Source organism: Aquila chrysaetos, chromosome 3 (assembly GCF_900496995.4).
Source record: "Aquila chrysaetos chrysaetos chromosome 3, bAquChr1.4, whole genome shotgun sequence".
NCBI classification, from domain to species: Eukaryota; Metazoa; Chordata; class Aves; order Accipitriformes; family Accipitridae; genus Aquila; species Aquila chrysaetos.
In genome coordinates, this window is record NC_044006.1 from 6496075 (window position 1) to 6522112 (window position 26038).

The following is a 26038-nucleotide window of genomic DNA, read 5'->3' on the forward strand; positions in this document are numbered from 1 at the left end:
GAAAGAGGATGGGGTATACATACCTGTCTGTCTCGTGCTGAAGCACAGCTGTGCTGGGATGGGGCTGCCTTGTTGCTACTGAAATGGGCATCTGCGCCCAGTGCAGCTGGCGCAGCCCCAGCTGTGCAGCTGGTCCCTCCGTGTTCATTGACTGTGATGCCTCTTCAACCCCGCGCGTGCCTTTGCTGTGTTTATCTTCTGCTCTGGCTTACTTGACCGAGTTGGCTCAGTGAAAAGTCAGGTGAGTGCCACCAGTGCAAGGGAGGTGTAGGGAGTATGCACTAGGAGGGTGTTAATGTCTTTTCTGTTGCTGATAAATCACTTCAACGTATCGTGTGAAATTATTGTTTAATGATAATTTAAGCTGTTTATCTAAGAAATCTCTAGTTAAAGAGATTTTAGGGCTTTTAACAAGCAACGGATTTGTTAGACAAATTTTAAAAGTCCTTTGAGATGAAGTGTGCACACAGGCCACGAGGAGTCATCTGGCCCTTCATAAAAGGGTGAGCTTGTCAACTCCTGTAGATGTCTTTCAAATTTTCTCCAAGTTAAGCTTTGATGCAACAGTGTAGAAATGGTGCACGGTCCATGTCACCACAAAGACTAGGTCTTTTCTCTGCGTGCTGTGATGTAAGATTTTACCATGAGGTGACCTTTACTCATCATCTAAGCATTATTCTGGTAGAGTAGATGAGGAAATAGTGGATTTCCAGCTGATTTCCATTTTTGTGAATGTTCCAAGAAATTTTCTTGAATTGTCATCTTTAAGTTCCTGCCATCCTCTCCTTCGTATCCAAACTAATCTTTTTCCTGTCTTTCAAATCTTTTTGCTGATTACTGAGTCTGGATTAGGGAAACATGTCTGCTGTCTGTCAGTACATCTACTGAAGATCTTTGTAATGATTACTTTTTTGTTAGTTAAAATGAATTTGGTTATTTAACAATCCAACAGCTATATTGCAAAGATAACTGCCAAAAAGTTAGCAGACGGGAATTTATTTCTTGTTGTGAGGAAGCCTAGCTGTCTCTCTCAACTGTAGCTATGTTTCCTCCATTGTACAGATGAGAAAGATGATACACAGAACAAAATTAATCTCTGATTTAATCCTTTTGCCTTCAGGAGCAATGAAGCCCACTGATGATATAGTATGCTGCTGCTTATTACTAGTTTAATCTCACTGAACTAGAAATAGAAACCTGGGGTGTTGCAGCATGTAATGATTAAGTTACATTAGCAGAAGGTGGTGAGCAAATGGGCGAGGACCTAATGACATTAAGCCAGTGCTGTTAATCACTTCCAGAGACATTAAACTCAGAATACTAAAACTGAAATAACATTTATAACTTCTTAAAGGTCAGCGCTTAAGATGATATGAAGGCACTATGGCAGCATGACTTAACAGCCATGGGCATAAGTACGGTATAGCCTCTCATAAGGAGGAAATACAGAGAGAGTTTCATCTGGTGGTAATTGGAAGGTTCATAAAGGACGCAGACTCCATAGTTTTAAGACCTTTCTAAAGTAGGAAAAGTAAATTGAATAATGTTTTCCTTTGACACAAATAGAGGCCCCTTTTGCTGTCTTTCCCACTGAATGTAAGCTCACTCCATGCGGTCACTAATGGGTGACTGAATTACGGCTGACAATGTTATATGTGGCTCTAACAGTAACTTCCACTCACACAGGTTAATTTCTATTTTTTTGTTTTGTTTAAGAAACTGTGTGTTTGAAAGCAATTTACATTAATACAGTATGTCTTCAGGCAAATATCATTCCCTGTTGTTGTGCTTTTAAACAGCCCAGCTATTGTTTGAAGTTAGTCACTGAAACAGTTGGATTCTGTCTGGCATTATGGGTGTGTGATCGTTACAAAATGGTAAAGAATTTTCTGACAGTTTTGGTTCAATCTGTTTTCACTTTGACAATGAAGAATTTATTTTCTTTCTTCTTTGGTAGTTGACTGAGTTACCTCTGTAAATGGTTTTGTTTATTTTTAGCTTTGGTTTTTTTTCCAGATTCGGTCTGTTATTCGTTTTATCCCTGCCCTGTCCACATAACAACATTTGCAGCTAATGGGAGGAATGCAAAGGAGTGACATTGCTGTTTGCTTTGATAAGAGCGAGCCTTTCTTTTATTACCAACTAATCAAATGGTAGGTAGCAGCTAATGGTGATTATAATTAAGCCTTGGAACTGCCATCCTTTTTCTGGAAGAACTGTACGCTGAGAGAAGTAAGCTATCCTCCCTTTAAGGCAAAGGTGATTTTTCGTTGTTCTGTTATAGTAACTCATCAGCTGTTTCACTGTGAAGTGAAAGTTGTAAAACTGTTTATAGTAGTTATTTTCCCATCCTATTTTAAATGTCTTGCTCTTTGAACTGAGTTATTTATTCCTTTATCATTTAGCATCACTGACTGTGAATTGAAATCGCTTAATTTTAAATGGGCTGTATCCTCCAGGCCATGCCTTCCAACAAAACTTTTGCAGGAGTTCTACTTCAGTAACAATTGTGTGGTAATAAATGTCATAATAGTGTTAATGTAAGACTATGCTCCATCTTTGCATAGGTGTAAATTTATAGAAAAGCCATTTAGTTCAGTGAATTAATTCTAGTTAAATGGGAGCTGAGAAAGTGGTCTCTTCCTTTCGGGGCTAACTTCCAAAAATTGATGCATAACCAACAAATCCCATTGAAGACTGAGATACTCAGCACCTTTTAAGATTAGGCAATGCTTCTGTACTTTGCATACAAAAAGATTTTTTTTTCTGCTTCCCTTGAAATTCCTAAGAGAAATGCAGAAGTGTGCGAGGGTGCCTGCTGGCTTCATCTTGACAGAAGAACAGTATAGGAGTGAACTGCTGTTCATCCGGGGGGTTGCCACTCTGTCTGGCAGATGCAGGCTAGCTACAGGAGGTCATATGTATGGGGAGGCAGGCTGTCCTAATAGTGGAGTTTTCTTTTTCTCAGAAGCAGATGACTGAATAGAAACAATACGTTGCTTTCCCCACTTGATGATGAAGACTGACAGTTTGTAGGAGAGGAGTCAAAGGTTACTGATGAGAAGATCCATCCAGATAATTGCTGTAATTGCACCCTGAGGATGCAGCTCCTATCACAAAGCATTAGGCAGTGATTCTGTTTGTAAATATATACTTGGCAGTGAACTTCGTACTATGCCTTAAATCAAGAAAGTTCCTTCCTGAGATACAAATGGAGAAAGTTCTCTGGACTTTTTCTTAATCCAATCATGTTTTCTTCTGTCAGCAGGTGAATAGGATAGTCCCATTCTGAAACAGAGAAGTAGTTGTGATTTAAACATAAAAATACCATTTAGTGTTAAATCCTTTGATTGATTGAATACATTAGATGTTGTTTCACAACAAGTACCAATAAGCAGCATGAATGAATTAATATATATAATTCATAACATTTAATTTGAAAGTGCATCTTTTTCTTACAATGATTGGATAATTTTTCTTGAGTTTGTCCAGTGGCTTCTTTACAATTTAATACAAAAAGCTTTTCTGTTGGAGAGTGAACAGTTACAGACAGGACACAAGCAGCATCCCTGCCACAAAATTAGCTCTTTATTCCACCCCTTCATAAGGCACAGAAATCAGCAATGCTAAAGCATTAGCATGAGAATTCATATTGGGGAATGAAAGGCAATGAAAGCACATCAAATTTCTCAGCATATCAGTGTTTGCTGTTAAATAAATGCTCAACTATTATTAGCTAAAACTCAAAAATTAGTCTTGTAACAGGTAGGTAGCAATTTTGGATATTGTGGCCCTAGCTTCTTGAACTTGTAAATGAGAGGAAGGTGAAACCATTTGGATTTCCTAGAAAACACACAAGTAATTTTAAAGGTATTTATGTGTCTCAAAATGCATTAAAATAGAAATGTAACTTTTGGAAGCATTGATGGCTCAGTCTGTGGCAGGGGTGGATGGTGCTCTGGCACCTGATGGTGTTTCCAGGTGAACAAAATCTTGTGTGCTCCAGCCTGTTTGTGAGTGCACTTGGTGTGAAAGCAAGCCTGAATTTGAGAACAGCCACTGTTTAATGGGTATAGACAATGCTGCTTTGTGTAATGTCCCCTGAAATCATTGATCAAAGATTAATCTTTATTTTTCACAATTCAGGTTGTTCTGTGGTTGTTTACAAAAGCAGTAAAAGTCCCTCTAAGACTTTGAAAGGATGAGATTCATAATCAAATCCTATTTTTAGAAACGGAATTTTTTTTGTTTTTTAAGTGCTCTGACTTGAAAAAATATATCTTGCCTGAATACATGCATACTCTTGCTTAATAAAGAAGTAACTTACATAAGTCCTTGTGCTGCATGATACAGAGACCATTAGCAAGGAAGTGAGGAATGAAGAAATTTGTTCTATCCTAGCCCACTCTCCCTGGGACACGCATCTAGCCTGGGAATCAGCACAAACTGGGCCCATAAGTATATTTATTTACATTTACCATAATGCTTAGCTGTTAGGAATGTCTTTTCCTTTTGAATATGACTCAATTTTTTATGACTATGCACTTAGAAAGAAATTGTAAATAGTATTGATCACTGACAGTGGTCTGTTCCTTGCACCATAGACTTTTTAGATTAACTGCCTGTTCTGAGCTTATACTCATGCCTTACAAAAGATACAAAAATAATGACATCATTTAATGCTTCTCTGTAGTGTTACAAAACAAAGCCAGTCTCATGTTTCTCACTGGGTAGGATTAAAATGTGGTTGCATTGCTGAGTGAAACTAAGGAAATAAGTAACACCATTATCTGTCAGTCCAGCCCTTGGCACTTAACGTTTAATTATATGAAGAATAAGAAAACTTAAACAGAGGCTGTGCTCACTAAGAAGAAGTTAAAATGGCAGGAACTAACTCAAATGCAAAAATTAGCTTGCGTTTTTTACCTCGGACAGCAGTTTATATTTGAAGGTTATGTATACTCCAGAATGCTTCCTATTTTAATAGACTATTTCTTTGCCCAAAGGGGAATTTTTCTTCTCTCTCTTTTTTTTTTTTTTTTTTTTTTTACCAGAGGTCCAAGGGATTGGAACCAAAATGTTTGTTTTTGAAAGAAGTTATAGTGTTCACTTTCTAACAAACCTACATAAAGAATCCTGATTAGCCAACCGTTAGTGAGGAAGGTAAGTAAGCATCCAACATTACGTATGATCCTGTTTGTTAACAGACATTTACATTTGCCATTCAGGCTGTGTGTTCTGTATATCAGTTTTCTATGGTTACCAGAAGCTGACAGAATAAAGAAGTGCAGGGTAACCTTGCGCTGCTTTAAACAAAGACTTGTTCCTCTCTGGTGCACTCTGGGGCTAGTTTGCGTGTCGAGGCATGTTCCTTTCCTACCGACACTTATGCAAAGGTGGGGGGAGAATACCATTTTCTGGAAACTGCTTTAGCTTTTTTTAATCTGCTGTTCTTTCTCCCTTCATAGATTTTTCTGCTCAAACTCCAAGGAAGTGTGATAGGAAAGGCAAGTACCTGTCTCCAAAGCACATGACAGTGTAGGTATTATAATAATAAAGCTTTGCTCTCATATTGCAATTTATTCAGTCAGGTTTCCTTTTTGTTCGGTTAAATTGCTATGAGACTTTTCACACTGGTAAAGGCTGCAGTATCATCAGAGACATAGTGGTTTACATCATATAACTCTCATGCGAGTATTAATTTAAACCTGTCTTTACTATTATGAAATAAGTAGGTAGTAACATAGTCATAAGAAAAATTGTGCTAACATAGACTAGCACATTTAGATTTAGATTAGTACAAATTGTTTATAGGCTTCAGACTCATTTAGTACAATAGAATATGCATACAATTTGTAAAATTCAGTGATTCCCTGCTTACTTCGGTAGAAATTCCTTTGAAATAATGAATGCATAGTTCAGAATAGAAATTTACATTTTTTTATGTTATTTCAATAACAGACCAATAGGCTGATATTACGGTGGTTTAGTTTATGCCTTTTGCCACTTACTCAGCAAAATGTGTAACAGTACTTTGTGCCCACCATAGATCTTGATATTTAATTATAATTCATTCAGTGTCCGTAATTCAAATATACTCTTGAAAGTGTCCCCAAAGCTCTTGCTCATGGGAAACTAACAGACTCACACCAAACATATCTGCCACTACTAAAAGCTATTTGATGAGAGATTTGGAAAAAAATCTTCTTAAAATACAGTACAAGAGAACTGCAAAAATCGGAGACTGTCTTCTTGAGACAGCTGCTGCACAGGAGCTCTGGCAGCTATTTTTGCTGGGAGTGCTTTGGGTAGAAGACAAACATGGTCAAATTAGCTAGAATGCTGGAAGTTCAGTCAAGGATACTGCTTTAAATAGTTCACCCAGAAAAGGACAAAGCTTTCTTAGGGCAGCCCCTTCAGAATTCCAATTGCAGTAACAATTTTTAATAAGTAAATATAAAATATAGTGATTTTTCTGTGGTTTTGTTTTACAACAGATTATTGGAATGTTCTGAGGTCAAATTCAGCCCTCTTAACAATGAAAAACTCGGTAATGCAAAAATATATCGCTGAGAGTAGACCTTGATTAATATCGTTGTTTTCTTATGCTAGGTTATGTTTTTTCTATTCATGGCAATAGGTCGCATAGCCACAAAAAAAGGATGATAAGATGCTAAAATTTAAAGGAAAATGTGTTCGTTATTGAGCTGCTGCTTCTGTGTGAAGGTTTTTACTTCTTGCCAAATACCTGGTATTTCACCTTCTCTGGGCTATGGTAATACTGACCTAAAGGAGGTTATCTTCTAATGTAGGAATAAAATTCAGTACTTATAAATATTTTTGTATTCATTCTTGTTTGGTTGTGAAGCAAATGGGGAGGAGTGAGGTTGCAGGGCAAGTTGCAGAACAAGGAAGCGTTGAAGCTGCTGTGGATATAGGCCCTCATTCATTAAGTCAGTTCAAGTTTGTTCAGAAGTCCACAGAAGTTGGTTTGAACACTTACCTGTGCTAGGGACAAAGGAGCATTTCTAGAGGATAGAAGCAACCTGGAAGTTTTCAAGATGCGATTTGACAGCCCTTTCCCAAGAGAGGTTGGACCAGATGATGGTTCGAGGTCCCTTCCAACCTGGGCTGCTCTGTGATTCTATGGTTCATTTTTGCTTTTCAAGGGCAGTCTAGTGCTTTTTGATGTGCTGCTTGGAGTTACAAGCAAAGGCTTATCAGAGCTCAATTTTAGAAGCTTCTGACAGCTGGTTAGAGGTGACCGATGTGAGTGAGGTTGGGCAAACCCTTCTGTTGCCAGGGAATTCAGGTAGGTTGGGCTTGAGATAGGTATGTGCTGGTAGGCTGCAAAGGGCTGACCCCTCTTTGTCACCCCTCAAATGTGACACTTCATTTTGGCCTGCTGGCTGCCATTAGGCTTCAGTGTTTTGGGTCAAATTAGAAGGGGAAAATCAGTATGCCTGATGCTGGGCATCCTTATTCTTCTCTTCTGGTGCTCTCTCAGGTGAAATGATCACCTACCACCCCATCTTCTGGCTCAAATATTCCATGCGAGCTTGCCCCTGGTTCTCACATACATGTTTGCTGCTGCACCACTATTACAGCCAACATATACGAACCTGACACGGCAAATATTCAGCCTTTCACTTGATCATTCCCGTTCACTCATCTCAAAATCCTTCAGCTGCCACAAAAGCTTTACAGAAGTTCTAGTCGCTCCCAAAATTCCATATGTGTGGGTGCAACCCCCCCCCCATCTGTTAATTAACATTTGCAGGAACAGACCAGTTTCTAATCATGTGGGTAGATAGTGGCTATACTCAGCCCACTTGAATAAAAGAGTAATTTTCAAATGCCCAAAGTAGAAACAATTCTGTGGATCGTTTTTCGCGACCCCTTTGCAAATGCAGCCCCTCGCTGTGGTTTTACATTGGTCTCAGCAAAGGGTTAACACGGGCTGTGCACAGCCAGTCCCCTTGCTGCCTCTGCTAAAGAAACATTAATTATAGAGAGCCCTAAGGATTCAGAGCAGCTAAAAAGGCTGAGCAGTATTTAAAACCAAGACAGTAAAATAACCAGTTGGATTTGATCTCTAATAAATTACTATGTTCTGATGATAAAATTCAGCAAGAGTGTGACAGTCAGATGGGGAGGTTGGCAGCAAAAGTTTTAAAAATAAATAGTCTTAAATTGCAGGAAATTACAGCAAGCAGTTCCTCGGAGTTATTTTTCTCCATGCCTTGTGTGTCTGAGAAGGCAGGCAGCCTGCTGGCAAGCTTTTGACCTTTTGTGTGTGAAATAAAATATGCAGGTGCAATAATGTGAATGCACAACGGGTGACAGTGACTTTCAGCTGCGGGTTTGTGCACTGAGGGCCCCACAGGGCTGCCAGGGGTGCTCCAGATTAGCCCCATTAAACTCGAGATAAACACAGTGAGAGGCTATGGCTGTAAAGGATTGCAGAATATGTGTGTTTCCTACATATATTCTTGTATTCAAAACCTGTAAATCAGCCAATGGAAGACTTGTTTTAAATCATCTTGCTGATAACTGATCTGATTCTCATATTGCCCTATTCATATTTCAGTCCGGAGTAACTCTTCTCAGGGCAGTTGACTTTAGCTCAGTTACATTGCTGCAACCGTGATCTAACTCCCAGTCCTTTGTGTGAAAGGAAATCCATACCTGCATGGTATGGATGATGTTGTCGTCTTCTCAGTGTAACTGTATTTGAAGAAAACCAGGACAAATTTATACCAAGACATTTTAAAGCTCCTTTTGCCACAGTATCTGAGCAGCTCGTAATCTTTTACGTGCTTTTCATCACAAAAAAAAACCCCTGTGAAATTGGGGAAGCATTATTGCCTTTTTTTGTGTAGTTTTGGAGCTGACGCAGTGGAAGACTGACTTACTATCTAGAGAAGTTTATGGGAGAAAAAGCCATGCCAAGCTGTAGGCTGACACAGCAGCATTTTTTCTCATGAAATCTTTGTCACAGCAAGCAAAATATAGGGATATTTTTTAGGGGAAAAAAGCATTAGCTCTTATTCTGATGTTTCCTTGCTCTCCTTAAAGTTTCACGTGACATTCTGTCTGCATGGAGGATAAGTTTTGTGTCATTTTTGCTTTGTAGCATCAGTGTTGTTTGGCTCATCCTAGATTGTCAGCTGTCTCTTTTTTATGTAAAGCTTATCAGGCTTTTTTTTTTTTTTCAAGACAAGTTTTAAAGATTAAACTATACCAAATGAAACAAATGTATTGCGTAGCTTGTGTTATTACACTCTGCACCTTAAAGAAACATTAGTTACTTGATTCTAAATGATTTATGTCCAAGAGGAAAAAATATTCTCAGGTAAGCTGTTGTTATAGACATAAGCATTTTAGGGCCATGTGCTAGTTACTTAAAAGAAGTAGCAATTTCATAATTTATGTAACAGATAAGAATATATCATTAATTGGTTATGGTTTCTAAAATTCTTTGCTTGTACATATCAATAAAGTAGCATTTAAGCTTAGGACTTTAAAAGAAAGGTCAAATAATTATATTTTACATTGTTAGAATTAATATAATAAGGCTTTCCAGCACTTCAGCAGAATGAGCATAAAGAATGGATTTTTCATAAAGTCATAGAATGGTTTGAGGTGGAAAGGACCTTAAAGATCACCTAGTTCCAACCCCCCTGCCGTGGGCAGGGACACCTTCCACTAGACCAGGTTGCTCAAAGCCCCGTCCAACCTGGCCTTGAACACTGCCAGGATGGGGCAGCCACAACTTCTTTGGGCAACCTGTTCCAGTGCCTCACCACCCTCACATTGAAGAACTTCTTCCTTACACCTAATCTAAATCTACCCTTTTTCAGTTTAAAACTGTTACCCCTCGTCCTATCACTACACTCCCTGATAAAGAGTCCCTCCAAATCTTTCCTGTAGGCCCCCTTTAAGTACTGAAAGGCTGCTATAAGGTCTCCCCAGAGCCTTTTTAGTGTATCCTTGTTTTAAAGGTGACTTGGGAAGCATTTTTGGAAGTTTTATTTATGACCTATTTTTACTCCTTAACAGTAAAAGAAGAAAGACCTAAAGGGGTTTTCATGTTCTGTCTCTTTTTCTACCCTTCTAGAAATTCAAGCTTCAGTCCTTGGGGGGGAACCCAGCTGAGGTAGTTTCTGTCTATAGGAGACTAGACAAACTCTAATGGTGGGCATGCTTTATTAGCATACTTTTAAATTTTGTATGCCACAGTATGTTATTTTTAATTGTTCATAGTTTTAGCTTCATGAAGACATTTAGTGTAACTGTTCCTGAAAGAACTCCACAAATTACATATGGGAAGCCTTGCAAGCAGCCGCTTCCTGCAAATGTATTTGAGGGAGCTTTCTTCAGACATCTTGCTTTGCCTTATTTCCCCACTGATAGATCTTGCTGGGCCAGGCTGGAAGGTTGGAGGTGAAGGAGGTGACTTTTTAAGACCAATCTTCTAACAGTGAAGAAGCAGAGCGTACCATCTCTGACTGTCCTGGTTGTCAGAAGCAGATCAGACAGCAGTTTAGCTGACTTCACCCAAGATGGACCAGGCAGTGCCTGAGCTGGTAGATTCCAAGAGGTATGGAAATTTGATCAGGGAATGAAAAAGCACTGCTGAACTCAGGCAAGGTTCTGTGTTCGAGTTTTGTTCTGGCTTTCTAACAAATTGAGGAGCAACACCTCTTAGTATCTACTTTTCCACTTTTTTCTTGGGAGTCCTTTATGCTTGCAAACCTATCTGAGGATGTGTTGGGTTATATTCCAAATTCCTAAAACCGCTAAGTAAATATGAAAGAGAAGTGACCAATTTTAAATGTAATAAACATGCTAGAGATAGAAGGATGACAGTAGCATTGGGAATGTTGACACTGCAGTGACTGGAGAAACATGTACTCTCAATTCTGCCTCTGCAACAGAAGTGACAAGAGTCCTGGGTCTCTCTGGAGAAAAGGAGTTACTCCACTCAAATATTCAGTGTTTATTAGATCAATATTCATATAAACAAAACTAGAAGGGTTCCAGTCATTCAGTTCTCAAAGTTTAATGTTGTTGTTACTGCTCCAGTGTTTGTCATTTGTTCAGGCATGAAAAATCACCAGTTTCTACTGTGGAAAAAACTCCCACACTGTCCCAAATACTTCCATGTCTTTATAAATCATGGAGGAACACATAAAGAACTTAAACAGAGAATTATGAATACAAAGTTTTACCTACTGATACCTCACATTTAGAACCAATTTTTAGCTTCCATATTCTTTTCAAAATACTGTTTTAAAAAAATTAAAGGATATGTTTTTGGAAGCTTAAATAACCTACGTAGAGAAATTTGTATTCTTGTCTAGGTTTTTCAGCTAAAACCAGTTCTAACTATTATCTGCTGGTGGCACCATTACACCAGAAGAATCTAAAATCCAAGTCTTAAAACAGAAAAAATGCCACAGATTACACCTTTCAATCTGATTTAATGGAAAAAAATTGTATTTTTTTAATTTCTTCATAGTTTGATGTCAGTTAAACTATTTAGCTTGTTGTCTGTGCTTCTCAACAACAGATGTTATTAAAACAGGTGTTTGCAGCAGATTTTGGACTGAGCATGCCAACATGGCTCAAACAGTTAATATGGACGGAAGAACAAACACTTTTATGGAGCTGAATATAGATACTGAGATTTTTACCTGAAATGCATGTGATATTGCTGAAATCTGATAAGAGCTAATGCCTTGACATTCTGGCTCTCCTGCCAGGACAGGGCTCACTCTTTTAGATCCAGCAGAGTTTCAGGTTTGACCATAGTCTACACTAGTGAGCTTCAGAGAGGACCAGGACAGACAAAGAACTGCAGCACTCTATCAAAAAAGGGTCCACATCCAAGGCAGCTGGAAAGACGGACACTAGCAGCTGGCAAGGCTTTGACTATCTCTACCCATACGTTAAAATTGCTCACCTTAGAGCATCGAGAGCTGTTAACTCTGAAAGCACCACTCACTTCCATCCCTGACATTCTGAGCTGCTCAGCGCACCCTTTAGGCAGCAGCAGAGCCTGGACCCTGTCCTTGCTGACAAAGCCTCCTGTGAATACGGCATTTTGATGCCATGGGACCTTTGTGGGTGACTTTTAAGGAAATTAGCTTAATAAGGAACCTAGGTGATGTAACAGGGAAGGAAATTGTCTGGCAGTGTCACCTAGAGAGGGTAACCCTTTATGCAATCATACCCTGTTGTTTTTCCTGGATCAGAAGTATTTCTACATTGAGTTTTATTTCCTTTTTTTTTTCTTTTGGGAATCTTGGCTAAACAAATAAAAAAAAAATTTGGAACTTGGTTCATCTTTTCTATGCTGATTATTATTCTCTGACACTTGGCTTTTCTAATTGTAAGTGGGTAGGAAAAAGGCACTTAATCTTATATCTCCTCTAAATTTTGACAATGGTTTGGTTTGTGGTATGATCTATTGATAAAAAGCTTCCTGACAGCTCTTTGTTTGCTACAAAATGACTGAACACAGGTACATTAACTTTTGTCTGTGGGGTAACCGCAACCATTTGTTTTGTTGGCAGCTAAAATAGAGCTCATTCTGTTTTCTTCACAAGCTTATACTTGTGTGAAGAATCTATGGATTAAAAACAAGACCTAATTTTTTAAACATCAGTTGTGTTTGTACGTGCAGAGAGGTGCAGGGGGAGTTGTTTTCTTTTTCATATAATGAACACTGTACAATCACAATCTTTGAATACAGCTTGTATCCATTCTATACATGGTAGTTCCATATATGTGTATTTAATGCCTGTACGAAATCTTTCTGCTACCTTAAGTTTAATTTTTAAGGACAATATTGATTGCTGCTGTTGTCCTGTTGTTAATGTCAGTGTGGGTTTAAATCATCTTCTGGCTCAGGAAGTGCCAGCAGTGCTGACTGTGGCACAGAGGGGGTATTCCACGTAGACTCACATTATGTTTACTTTGCTTGTAATACTCCTCTCTACAGATTTGCTGTTGGCCACTGATGGAAGCATGTTAGTGTGTTTGGTGGCTCCTCCTCCAGCTGATGAATCGCAGCAGTTGGTAGTTTAATTATTTTCCATGCACTTTTTCACAGAAATAGACTACAGAAAGTGTTTTGGATGTACATTTTGTATGTGTTTAGTAGTTGCTAAGTTTCCTGAATCTGAATCTGCATTTCCTTTGTTTCTACATTCCCATTCTGACTCGGACAAAAATTTTGAGGTGTGAAAATATCTGACTTTATATCTTCTGTTTTATTTATTTCACTGAGCTTTTCCTAACCCTTCATGTAATTTCCTAGACTTTTATTATTGACGTATATTGATACGTAACTGTAGGAGCCAATTGTATACCAGAGTACACAATGCAGTTTGGCTTCTCCTGTGGCTAGGAGAGGCAATCACTTCCAACACACAGAGTGATAAGTATTTCTCCATGCAGGTTTCTTCTAACTTTAGTTTTTAGCTTAATGCTATGAAGATTGAAAATTTTTAGTAGTTAACCTAAATTAATCTTTCTCCTCCCAGGAAGACACAAACGCTTCTAATTAAATACGTAATGGATTCTATTAATTCTATTTCTTACAAGGAAGTAATTACTGTAGTCTTCTTCCTTTACTCAAAAATGGGAGAATCACATAACATTTCAGTCCATTGTGAATGTCCTTATCCATGGCATATGATCCTGTATGTTAGGATTAAACAAGGGAGAAAATTATGCAGTTTATAAATCCTCTTATAAACCCCGGTAATTTTCTTTTTCTCCCAATTTTAGAAAACACAAATTCATCCCATATTGCGCTCTCCTTCTCATGGTTAATGTTGCTTTATATCTGAGCAGAAGTAATTTGTGCAAGACACATTGCTTATAGGACAGTGCCTAAAAATACTTCAAAAGGTCATTGCACATCAGACAGAAGGCAGTGCTTGTTCCAGCCACTTGCACTGAGAATACAGGTCTGTTAATATTAATTGTGCATATTTTAAACAGTGCATGTTTTAAAAATACACTGTGCAAACATGCAGCAACAAGCTTTTTGTAAGCCCTCGGACTGGATAATGGAGGTCAGATCTTCACTGATGATTTTAGGCATAAATGTTTGCTGTTCTTATTAACTTCAAGGTTTGTGAATTAGAGCCATATTTGTGCATATGCTTCCAGGAAAGTGGGGTATATTTCCACGCTCACTATTTCCAAAAATACAAGTAAAATAAAAATAGTAATAAAGATGTATAAACTACCGAGAAGATCAGAGCTAATCATTTGCACAAGCATTCACCGTGATTGTGCTTATAATAGTAACTATGTACACAGAACATGGGAAAAAAATCTGCTGGGAGATCAAGGCCAGATTCCCCACGTGCTCAAAAGAAGTCGAGCTGCCGTGAGAAGGTAGACTTACAGCCTCGACAGCTTCTTTCTCCTCTCTGCCTGCCCTGATAGCTACTGGCCCAAGGATGCATCTGCCAAGAGGCTCAGCGCTGACAGTGCATGTTGCTGCAGCTGCTTTCCTGGCCACCCTCGCCCCCTCGGATGTTGCAAATGGCTCGCAAAAGGCAGAGGCGGCAGACTGCTCCCTGGGCTGACCTTAGGATCCCGCTGGGTTGTTCCCAGGGGTTATCTTCTTTCTTACGGGGTGGTACAACTGGGAAAGGGTGAAGTGAAATGGAAAACTAGCTCCCAAAATGTAATGCACACATACATTCATCTTTTCTGACATCCCTTCTGTGAGCCCAGACAAAACCAAAAGACACGATTCTCTCTTCAGGTGAACGTTATCTAAGAATGATGTTTTTACTAAAAAACCCCTTATTCTGAGACTTTTATATGTCTCCAGAGAAAAGGCTGCAATATTTGAAAGGCTGTATCAATGTTAAACAAAGAAACCCTAACACCTGGACACCATTCCTGTCAAGGCCATCTCAATCTAGCATGCTTGGTTTGTTTTGTAATTTATCCTTAATAAGAAAATGTTGAAAAGGACTGATTCTGGCTTTGCATCAAAGGCAGTGAAGCTGTACATGTACATCGTTGTTTATAATGAGACACAGTGCTGCATGGCAATTTACAAACCAAATTTATGTTGCTATTTAGTATGGCTTTTTTTTGAACACTGGTGCATAAATGTGTTTACAATGGTAATTATTCACACAGATTTTGAAGAAGAAAGAATGCTGAAAGAATGAAGTGCGGTGAAAGCGACAGCACTGCAAGTCTGGGAGGTGATGCTGTGTAGGTAAAGTCATCTCAGAAATTCTTTAAATGTTAAGTTTATGAAGATAAATGTTAATTCTCTTTTGGAAGAAAGATTGACGTAGAACAGATGGGGTGGTTGCCAAGAAAATGGTTTGAAAGGAAGTAATGTGCACATGTTGACATTTCCTGCTTTTACATCAATTTTTAAAAAAATATCTTATGAAATAGCCTTCAGTGGAATAATTGTGTTTGTTAGTGTGGTATGAAGACAAGCATTTCCAGCATCTCAGAAGGGCTGTCTTGCACTGTGCCTCTCTTCTGTTGTATTTGAGCACCCCGTTTCATCTCTGCCCAGCACATGCTTTTGTTTTGTTTTTGAGAAAGCAAGATGCCATGCCTTGAACAAAAATTGAGCAGCATCTTTTACTTGCCATGTGTGCAGCCTTTTCCGCCTAGAGAGGTTAAATGTGAGTAGGGCTTTGACCACCTTCCCATGGCTGCCCACTTGAGGTGGAAAGTCATTGGTCCTGCCTGCCCAGGGCGCAGGTTTCATCTCTCTCTTCCTCGGAGCACAATTACAATTCATCAGCTCATTCCCACTCTCCCTACCTGAGAATCAGATTCATGAAGCAGGTTTGGAAGGGGAGGACGTTGGTAGGTTGAAGGCCAGGGAATATCTTCCTCCCTGGTCCCTCCTGGTATCCATCCATGCAGTCCCTGCCCCGTGCACTGGGTGTCTTCCACCTCTCTGCTCCCGAGAGATCCCCTGGATTTTCCCTGCGAGAATCCCAGTTTCATCCCTGAGCGCCCACCCCCAAGCATCCTGTAGCTGTGCAAATAATGTTCTGCTGTCTTTTTTTTCAAGTAACATTTGAACATATGTTTTATATGGAGATGCTGATGGACAGCAACATCTGCTGCTCCCAGCCAGCTCATACACTCTTATTTGGATTGTAATTACTTCGTCGGCTGCGATCCGTGTCCTGTGTTTGCCCACTATCTGTTTCTGTCAGGTCTTCGTCTTCTACAAACTACCCATTATGTAGTGATAATAATTAAATCTCCCCTCCACCAGGCAGGTCTGAGCAGTGCAAGAAGGGCCCTCCTTGTCCGTGCAGCTGCCAAAGAAGATGCAGCTTGTAATGATGCCTTAATCACCTGCCTGCTAGACAAGGGCCGGGACCACCTATTTGTTTCAAACAAGCCCTTTTAGCAGCTGTCAGATGCTAATGGCTTTCAGCTGCTGACAACCTGTGCCCTATGCAAACCAGGGGACATATCATGGAAATGTGCATAAATATTCATGTGGGACTAACAAAACCAAAAGTGCAAGTATGGTTATCAGAGCTCTTGCATGAATGTATTGTAACTGGCCCTGTTGTGTTGGGTTTTGTGTGATGAATGCAGGGTGAATGGTTTGAAGTAATGTTATTGTTTTTACCTTTGTGAGAAAAAAAAACACTGAAGGTAGTGGGGTTGCAGGGGTGTGTGGGTAAGAGCGGGATTCGTGGCCCTGCATGATGTAGGCAGTTCTACATAGGCACTGCTGTCTACCGTGGGTGGTGCACTGAAACTTGTTATTAAGAGAAAGGAGTTGCTGTATTTAATCATTCTGTTTGCATTTCTTTTCTGAAGCTATGTATGAAGAATTGAAAGTTTCTCACTAGATCTGTGCTCGATGCTTAAAGAACAAAAGAACCCAGTGACTGAGTTCAGTGGTTTAGTTTTTAAATTAATCAACTAATTTCAAGAACAGGAAAGTATCTGATTTGCTCAAGACTTGATAAGTTCCCACTGTTCTAGCACCCTGAAGCCTCAAAGCTTTGACATCAAAATAGGAACGTTGCAAGTCAATTAAATTCTGTTTTACAAATTAATTCTCTCTCTGTGTCTGCATGCAATTATTTTAAAAATATTTTGTTTGTAATGTGCTTTTACTTTCCTTGGCAGATTCTGGCTAGCCGTGCTGAGAAGGGATGTTCAGATTAAAGTACGTGATGGGGATGACAAAGATTCTGTAACAACAGAGTCAATGGAAAAGTATGATGGTCCTCTTGAAAGTCTTCCTTGGTAGGTACCTATAAAGTACATAAGGAGCCAGTGATACGCATTTGCTCATGTTTCTCTACCGTATCAATAACTTGCAGTAACATTCAAAATCTGTAAAGTGTTTTTAATCAGTCTTCTGTAAAAGTAATTGATTTTTGGGAAACTAGTAAAGCTGTCTTTATATATTCCTTACATCTTTTACCTCTACCGCCTGGAGTGAAGTTTACCATTAAGATTCACTAAAAAGTTGCTGTCTTTAGGATTGCATAAAAAGGTGCGGAGCTGGACAGGGATTAGAGGATCAATCCTGCAAACTGTTGGAATGCAACCAATTTTACTTATGAGAGCTTCAGTGAGAAAAATTCATGCTGTGGTTTGACTGTGCTGTGATTCTCATTTGCACTGACTCTGCTGTATACTGCTAGAAACGGGTAGGATTCAGTCTTGAGTGGGACCAACCAGATGAGAAACGTTTCTTGGGTATGTGCGAACAAGACAGACTCTGTGAAGGCATCCAGTTGATTAGCTTCATCTAAATCTGAAAATAATTATAAATCTGAAAATAATTATAAATTGTTGCTGGTACCTTAATTCTCTTGCATAATTATCCATATAGCCTGTGCATGTATATTTTTGTGGTGAGGAGCTGTTATGAAAATGAAGTTAATTCAGTGTTTCAGATAAAGAAGGATATTTTAGTTAGAAATTGTTGTCATAATAGTTACACAAAAGGATTAAAATATTCTGTAACTTGGTATGAATAAAATATTAAAAGATATAGGTGTTGTTCATGAACCATCAAAGAGTTTCCCACTGCCACTGTGTTTTATTAAAATGAAGGAGGGAAAAGAATAAAAACAAAGCCACGTGCTAATCCTTTCCTTTGTTGCTTAAGGGAAATTTCAGTATAAAGTAGCAATTTCCATATCATTTGAATAGTAGTTGCAACCCATTGGTGTTTAAAGTAAAATGTGCAACTACTATAATCAGCAAAACAGATGCAAACGTCTTGTCTGTCTTTAAATGTAGTTCCCTACTTGTTGTCTCAATTTGATTTAGAGTGGGAAACTCGATCAGATAATTAAAAACATAGAAGCTGCTATTTCATTTCTTTCGTAGTCATAGTTTGTTCAAAAGCAAGTTGGAGGGAGCTTGGCTAGATGCAGCAGCAGCGTGAGTGAGGGTCCCTGCAGCATCGCGGCCAGCCCTCGTCCTGCGCTGCAGAAGGTGCCGCAGCCTGCCCTGCTCTGGAGGTGGGAAAGGGCCACGTCTCCTTCCCGCCACCCTGTTGGCTAACCCTTCTCCTGCCCCTGGGGACAGGAATGGCCTTCTAGTTCTGTTTATGCCCGGTGGCATCCCAGTGCAAGTCTCTGCACATTTTTGTAAATAAGCAATAACAAAAATAAATGACATTTAGCATTTAGATCCCAGACCAGTGGTTTTGTTTGTGCAGGGTACAGTGTAGCAGGTTAGATAAAATCCCGCTGAACTCTCTGAGCTCTGCCATCCCAGGCTTTGGGTGGCTGGAACCATTCCTCAGAGGGCTTTTTAACTCTAAAAAAAACCCGTAATGGTATGCAGAAAGAGTTTACTTTATCCTTCGCATTTCCAAATTAAACAATGAACACATGTTGACGGTGCTTTTCTCTGCTTGGTGTATCTGAGCTGCTGGCGTAACAACTAGAGCCAGCTAGGGATTTCCATCAGAATGATTTCTGAGTGAAACTGCCCTTCTTGGAAAAGGGAAAACTTCTCAGGAAAAGCCTTGGGTTTTGATCAAATTAAAATTAAACTGCTGTTAGATAAATGAAATTGATGACAGCTTGGCTATCCACCCGGGTAAAAGGATCTTATCAATTTCTGCAAGGTGTCTGCTGGTAAAACCCTCTTGTGTCTGCGTCCGGGGAGCTGCGGTTGTCCTGGCAAGGGAGGAAAGTGGGGGGGGCACAGCCCCCCACCTTCCCTTCAGCTCCTGCTGCCAGGATGCCAGGCAGAACAGGCTGCAAAGGGGGAGGCTTCCCCATCTTCTTTGAAGTGCCTTCTAATTTTTTTTCCTAGATGGAGAAAGAATCTGAAATGGATGAGGCCTCCCAAACAGGGTGCTGATGGGATGAGAAACCCTGCTTTGCTTCTTCTAAAACACTTTCCTGGAAAAAGGCTGTATTTTTTTTTTAATTAGTATTTTTCCTAACCAGGAGACATCTTATGGAAAAGGATTTCCATCTTGTGGTCAGCTGTGGTAATAAAACACTCCTGCTGGGGCCTTTCTATAGCTATAGCAAAACAAAATGCTTTTACTAAGAAATAATGCAAATCTGTTGTACTTCCTTGTGAAAGTAAACATTGAAGACCTCACAAAGTCTGCTTGCATTTGTACTTGGGCATGTCTACCTATTAGAAGGTAAAAATGTTTCAGGATTAGCTCCCTTCAGAAAGTCATCTTCGGAACAAAACAGTATTGGAAAAGGTATAATATAAACTATTCACGACAGAATATTCAATTTTGACAGATCGTACAGCATGTTGGCCTCAGGAGCCGTGCACGGGAGCTCAGACCCAGAATTACTTGTAGCCTTAGCGGAAGAGAGGCAGTTACTCCTGAACTTCTGGAAAAATTTCTATCCAGAGCCAAATATTGTTGTTTGGGTTGTTTTCTATTCCAGGATGACTCTTAGGCTCAGTACAACGTCATCGTAACTTCATGCAGATACTTGTTCTTCAGGACAAATTTTGAAACTCATGCTCTAATCTTGAAATAGTAAAATGCTGCAGGGTTAAGTGCTGGAGTTCACTGGAAAATCTACTCACTTCAGTGGGAAAGATTTTTTAACATATTAAAAACAAAACAAATTTGGAAAGGTCATTTTAAATATTAAGAACTGTGACTGAAGGGCAGAGCTGTGTGCACTGGAGAAGTTTAGAGCTGCTGGCATTCAGGATCTGGTGAAGGTTGTATCTCCAGTGCCCTTTAAATGACCTCTATCATACAAGCCTACAAATACAGGTGAGGCTGTTAAAAAGGAATAATTTGATTCTTATGTTTAATTATTATCTTATTTGTCCAGTGATGTCATTGCTAATTGCACTGAAGATATTCTGACTTCGGTGAGAGCAGAACCAGCCCTGAATATTTGTAAGGAGAGTTAAATAAGATCTCAGATCAGATTCTTATAGATACGTGTAAGAACTTTATAAATTCTTTTTACTTTGAGGGCTTGTAACTAAAGGAGATATTCAGTGTGTTCCTTAGCGGGTGCCAAAAAGCTTATTTTCAGAAGTGTCTGAGTCTCAGGGAAAGTCAATGACTGCTATATTTAATCTGAAGCCTATGCAACTGCTGCCGAAATCAAGCCATGTTCTTTTTGTAGGAATAATAAGAAAAAAATACAGCATTTATGTGAAGAATCAGGAACCATACATATGACTTACATGACACAGTAATGTAGATTTTTAAAAAACAGTTCAACAAAACCGTCTGAGGCTGTGCTTTAAATGTCACTGTAAGGAAAGTAGAAAATAAGAAAAAATTGTGAGCTCTTTGCAGTATTTGGTAAATAGTTTCCAGAAAAACTTACTTCCGAAGTTCGCACGTGGGCCTTGTTCTATTGGTAACTGCAGTCAGTGGGAGTTTTTGCCATTGTCTCAACTGAAACAGGATCCAATTTATTTTTTTTCTTCTCATGTGGAAATATAAATCTCGGACCTTAATCACAAGAACAATTAAGGAGCAAAATACTTTGTCTTTTTATTTAAAAAAAAAAAAAGTCATTAGAACCACTGGTTAGTTAAAAAATACTCGAGGAAAAGCTTCTTTAAATCAAACAAATCTCTCATTTTGCTTTTAGACCTTCCTGAAGAGTGCTGTGCTTATACCATTTATTTTAAGTGTGAGAACTTTATGTCAGATCAAACCATTAGCAACTCTCCGGGGAGCAAACAGCAAAGCGCCCGGCACGTCTCGGGGCCACTGTGACGAAATAGTTTCTACACTTTCACGGTTCGCCACAGGAAGCAAGCGATGAGGAGAAATCAGCCAGAGAGAGGAGAGAGGCAGATAATTTGGCAAGGAAGGGATCAGCTGAGCCCTCCCAGGCTGGCGGTTCGACAGCCGCTGGGGAAGGCGGGCTGGGCTCTCTGGGCATCCCCGGCCAACCCTTGCGACGGAGCTTCGGCAGACGAAGTGTGATGTGAATTATGCACCCGGCAGGCCAGGCTGGCTTCGGTCCCTGGGGTCCTGCTCTGGTTTTGGTCTATTCGGTGAATTGCAGTATGTACATGGATGGGCATTTCTTCTTTCAAAGGTTTGGGAGCTCGCGCACGCTCCTTTGCCCACGGTAAAGTCGAATTGCGGGGCTTTGCTGAGCCTGCTGGTGAAGGTGCTGGTGGAGGGATGAACAATATTTTTCTTCAACTTACTGGATTGCTTCCCTTCTCTGTTTTGAACTATTGAGTAATTATGTCCCTTGAAAACCTTTGCTTCATTTATCTAGTTCTTTGGACCTATAATGTTACCCAGCGCACTGTATTTGTATTGGTGAAGAAGTGCTTTACTTGTCTGAAATGGCATTGACAATTTTCCACTTGCTTGTATGGAGGTGAGGTTTGTGCACATGCCTGTGTTTTCATTTTAAAAACTTTGCCCTGCACAAGTAACCGTAATACCTATGTAAGCTCTTGTGTATCCTGCAGTCCTGACAACAGTGAGTGGGCACCATCCTCCCTGCTTCTGCCGTTTCCAGCTTTGGAGAGGACTATTTTGTGCAAGTTTTGGTTCCCACATCCTCAGCTCTTCAAACTGTGATGAGGAAAGTAAGTATGGGTGCTTTGGAGAGAGCCGGCTGACCAAATGGCCTGTTGTTTTTTTCCTCGTATTACCAGTTGCTAAGAAATGTCTGAAGGAAGCTGTCAAGCACACTTTCTTGGTGTTACTTTCCATCTCAATGGCTGCTAGGGTCACCAAAGTGTGGCCTCATCGGAGAGAGGTAGCTGCTCCCAAGCTCAGGGCCAGCAGGGAGGTGTCCCAAGCGGGTACCAGCAGCGACGTTCAAATAGACAGGGAGACACTCGTGACATGGGCTCTCCTGGGCACGGTCTGTGCCAGGACACCTACGTGGAGAGTTTCTCTTGCCTTGGAAGGGGCTCTCCTGGCTACTCTGTTTGGTTCTGCTGGGACTTGGGAAGTCCCGTGTTTTGCAATCCTAGCACGCAGAGTGGAAATCAGGTGTCTTGATAAGTGATGGAGCTCTCCGTGCCTCAGAGCAGGGGTTTCACCCGCCCAAAACTTTGGTTGTTTCTATGGCCCAAATACAGTGCGTTTTATTCATCGGTTTTATTTTTTCTGCAGTTCCTAAGCTGTGGGCAAGCGCTGTGACACCAGGCTGCCAGCTTTCAACAGCAGCATCCCAGAAATACTGGTTAATCACTAGTTTATTAGCTTATGGCCTTAGGCAAACCTGAAATCATTAACAGCCCATTTGTTGGGCTAATGATTCTTTTTTACTACATGTATAATTTAATACATGGTAACTTTCATGCTTAATTATGCTCTTCAAAGCTTCTTTTGAAGGAATTTATTTTTCTGCATGCATGTATATAAAAGGGTTGGGAGCTGGCTGGCTTTGCTTGCATGCTACTCTGCGTTAAAATCTAGATGGTTTATTTAAGAAGATTTTAATTTAGATATGGGTATTTCCTCCTTTGCTTGTTCTTTCAATATTTTTCAGTGCTTGAAAAATAAATAATGATGAATTACCAACATGTTTAAAATGGCATCATTTTATGCCCCATTGTAGCTTGCTACATTGTTTTGGACAAGATGTAAACCCAAAGTCCTGATCAACAGGGCCATTGTGCCAGCAGTTTCCAGATGAATGCGAGTCTTGATCTCAGTGTCCTGGCCGCGTTCCAGCCTGGTTCACATTTTACTCAACGGCAAGTCCCACTTCTGTTCTCTCTAACCTCAGTGGGAACAGAGACAGACCACTGTAAAGTGCTGCTAATCCCACGTGCCATTTGCATGCAGCACTTGTAAAGCATTCTGGGATCAGTTTGGATGAAAAAGGCTACGCATGTAAGATGTTTTTCATTGGCATCTCAAATCCGGTACTATATCAATGAAAGAAGATTATGACTTTGTCAATTGGGATAATTTTTTTGAGCTAGGCAGCTGATTGAGAAGGATAATAAAAATTATTTTGATTTTCTTTCTGCGAGCTCTAGTGTCCCCTTCATGGAGATTAAAAAATTTCCCGGTACTGTTTTCAGCTCCACAGAGCAAGCAAAAGATAATCTCCTGCTTGGATATACTCACACTGTTGCGATCCACTAATAGGATCGCCATACAGTTTTGACTTAACAGGCACTGGGAGAGGATAATCCTGTTTATTCGGTCATCCAAAACACTGATGATCTGAGATAATCAGTGGGCCGGGAGCAGGGGAGGAGGAGGGATGTGTGAGGTTCACTTTGCCCGGGTGGTTCATCTGGTCAGACGCTTAGCGCTGGGGAATGGCTTGATCTCATTACTGCAGCCCCGACAGAGCATGGGAGAGCACCGAAAAGCTCCTCACAGCACAAGCTGTGGAGAAGCCAACCTGATAAAATAATAGCCTTTGGCAGAGTCCGATCCAGATGTTGTGCTCAACAATTTTAAATTGTTCTTTTGGTGACTGATTTAATACAGAAAGACTCAGATAAGCGTCCAAGTGGCCACATGAGGTACTTTGCACAAAATGCTTTGGCTACCAGGTGGCAGTGATTGCGTGGTAGATGGATCATCTGCCCATACTCACTCACATTTGGAAAGTTAAACAAAGCTAGTATCTTGTACTTGGATCCAAATGGGCTAAAAGTACAACTAGTGCCATTTTTGCTAGCTATGAGACGCTGCTTTTTCACAGGACATTGAATATTTGCATGTGGTCACTAGATCTCTGTGAATGTAGGAGCACATTCTGCAAATCTCTTTCCAAAAAATATTAATCGGTAAGACACTTTACCTAGTGATCTAGAGATATGCCTTGAAACTGAATTCTTACAGAATTTCTTGAGTGGGCACGTTAGTGGGCTTTCAAAGGGTTTTCTTTTTCTGTTCTTGTGATCATTAAAGCTTTCACACTTCATATTATATCCTAATCATTTGCCCATTAATTTGTTGGCTTGGGTTTCTATGAAAGGCCCTATGTTCACTTCTATTTTATCTCAGTCAATGTGTGTATTAAGCAGTCAATACTTTCCTATTGTAGATATTTTTGGATTTGTAACATTAACTTTTACAGCTGACATGAGCCATGGATTAACTTTAAATAGTGATGTTGACTTGTAAGCCTTATTGTATGATATCTGAGTTGTCATAGTCCAGATGACAGGTTTATAGTTTGGGAAGCCAGTAGCAATGGCTGAGCAATTGCTCACTAGTCTTTACAACTAATGCACTGTAGCTAGGTGCAACTCCTCACCATGGTGACACTTGCAAATATTGAACACACATAAAATGATTCATGGGACCCAGTATAATGTTTTCTTTAATTAATATTTTACAAGATACTAGCTTTATTTAACTTTCCAAATGTGAGTGGATATGGGAAGATGACCCAAAGGACAGACTGTTGCTATGTAAGATTTATAGGCATTCATGGTTTTGTGCTTGTTTTTAAAATAAAATGTCAAAAAAAAAAAAAATTTTTTTTCTTCTCTCTCTGCTGGCAGGTGTTCAGGGCCCTGCAAGTGGCTCCTGTGGATATTTTTGTGTGTGTGTGTTGACTGATGATCTCCGAAAAGGGGTGTTCTTGCTCTCCTGCCTTCCTCCCTCCCTTTGCATTCAAATGCAGTCAGTATTGCAGGGCTGTGTTCTTCCTGAAATCGCTTTAGGGTACCTTGTGCGGAGAGCACCATGCTGTGGCACAGTCCCGGTGGGAGGTACACAGCATCGCTCGCTACCTGCTGTAGGCAAGCACTGATGTACCCCGACCATCAGACCCCTCAGACTCAAGATTTAGCCATATTCCCCTGAAGAAATGACATGTTTGGAGCAAGTCACACCAGATTCTTTCCTAGAGTTGGCAGGAAATAAAGCAGTATGGCAGTTGCAGACCTTTGGGGCTCTGTGGATCTCTTCCAAAGAAACAGCAAGTGTTAACCAAGATTAACAAGTCTCTGGCACTGGCTATAAGTGGTTTTGTAAATACATGAAAAATCTTGTAGGGTTTGCAAACTGGAAACGACTGATGTTATTCAATGGGTTGAAGTGGTTTTGCTGGGTGCTAGTACTTCTGAAGTCAGCCCCCAGGGAGCAGTAAAGCGGCACAGGCTTCGTTTGCTTTGATGAGTCCCTGCAGGGACAGAGGGTTTCCCCTCTGCTGATACCTCTGCAAATTGTGTACCCTGCCTGGCTGCAGTTCAGCCCCGTCCTTGGGAGACTCTGGGCAGCCCATCTTGCTGGAGAGGACACTGTGGAGGTGGCTGTCCCTGATCTTCCTTCCACCCAGCAAGGCCATGCAGCCAGCACGCAGTGAGGACCAAGCACCCGGTGATGCCCGTTCATCAGCTAAGCAATGCCAAGCTTCGCCCCACCGTGCCTACCCAAAGCTGCTGTTGACACAGAAAGCTGCTTTTGTGGCACCAGAATCGAACTCTGGCTGGAGATGAGCTGGCTGAAGGTGATGCTGGGTAGGTGATGCTGGAGATGTCAATCTGTGAGTGCTGTGTTTCCAGGAGGTCCTTTCTAATGCTCCAGTGCATTCTTCTTCCCAAACACTATGGGAAATCC

General features: G+C 40.3%; 1 long non-coding RNA gene across 1 annotated transcript; it reads left to right on the forward strand.

Moving 5' to 3' along the window:
* The first annotated feature begins 13870 nt into the window (after window positions 1–13870).
* LOC115339509 lies at window positions 13871–16539 on the forward strand. Its single transcript, XR_003922747.1, has 3 exons — window positions 13871–13982; window positions 15181–15262; window positions 16298–16539. It is a non-coding gene; the product is annotated as an uncharacterized LOC115339509 (long non-coding RNA).
* Window positions 16540–26038: the final 9499 nt, after the last annotated feature.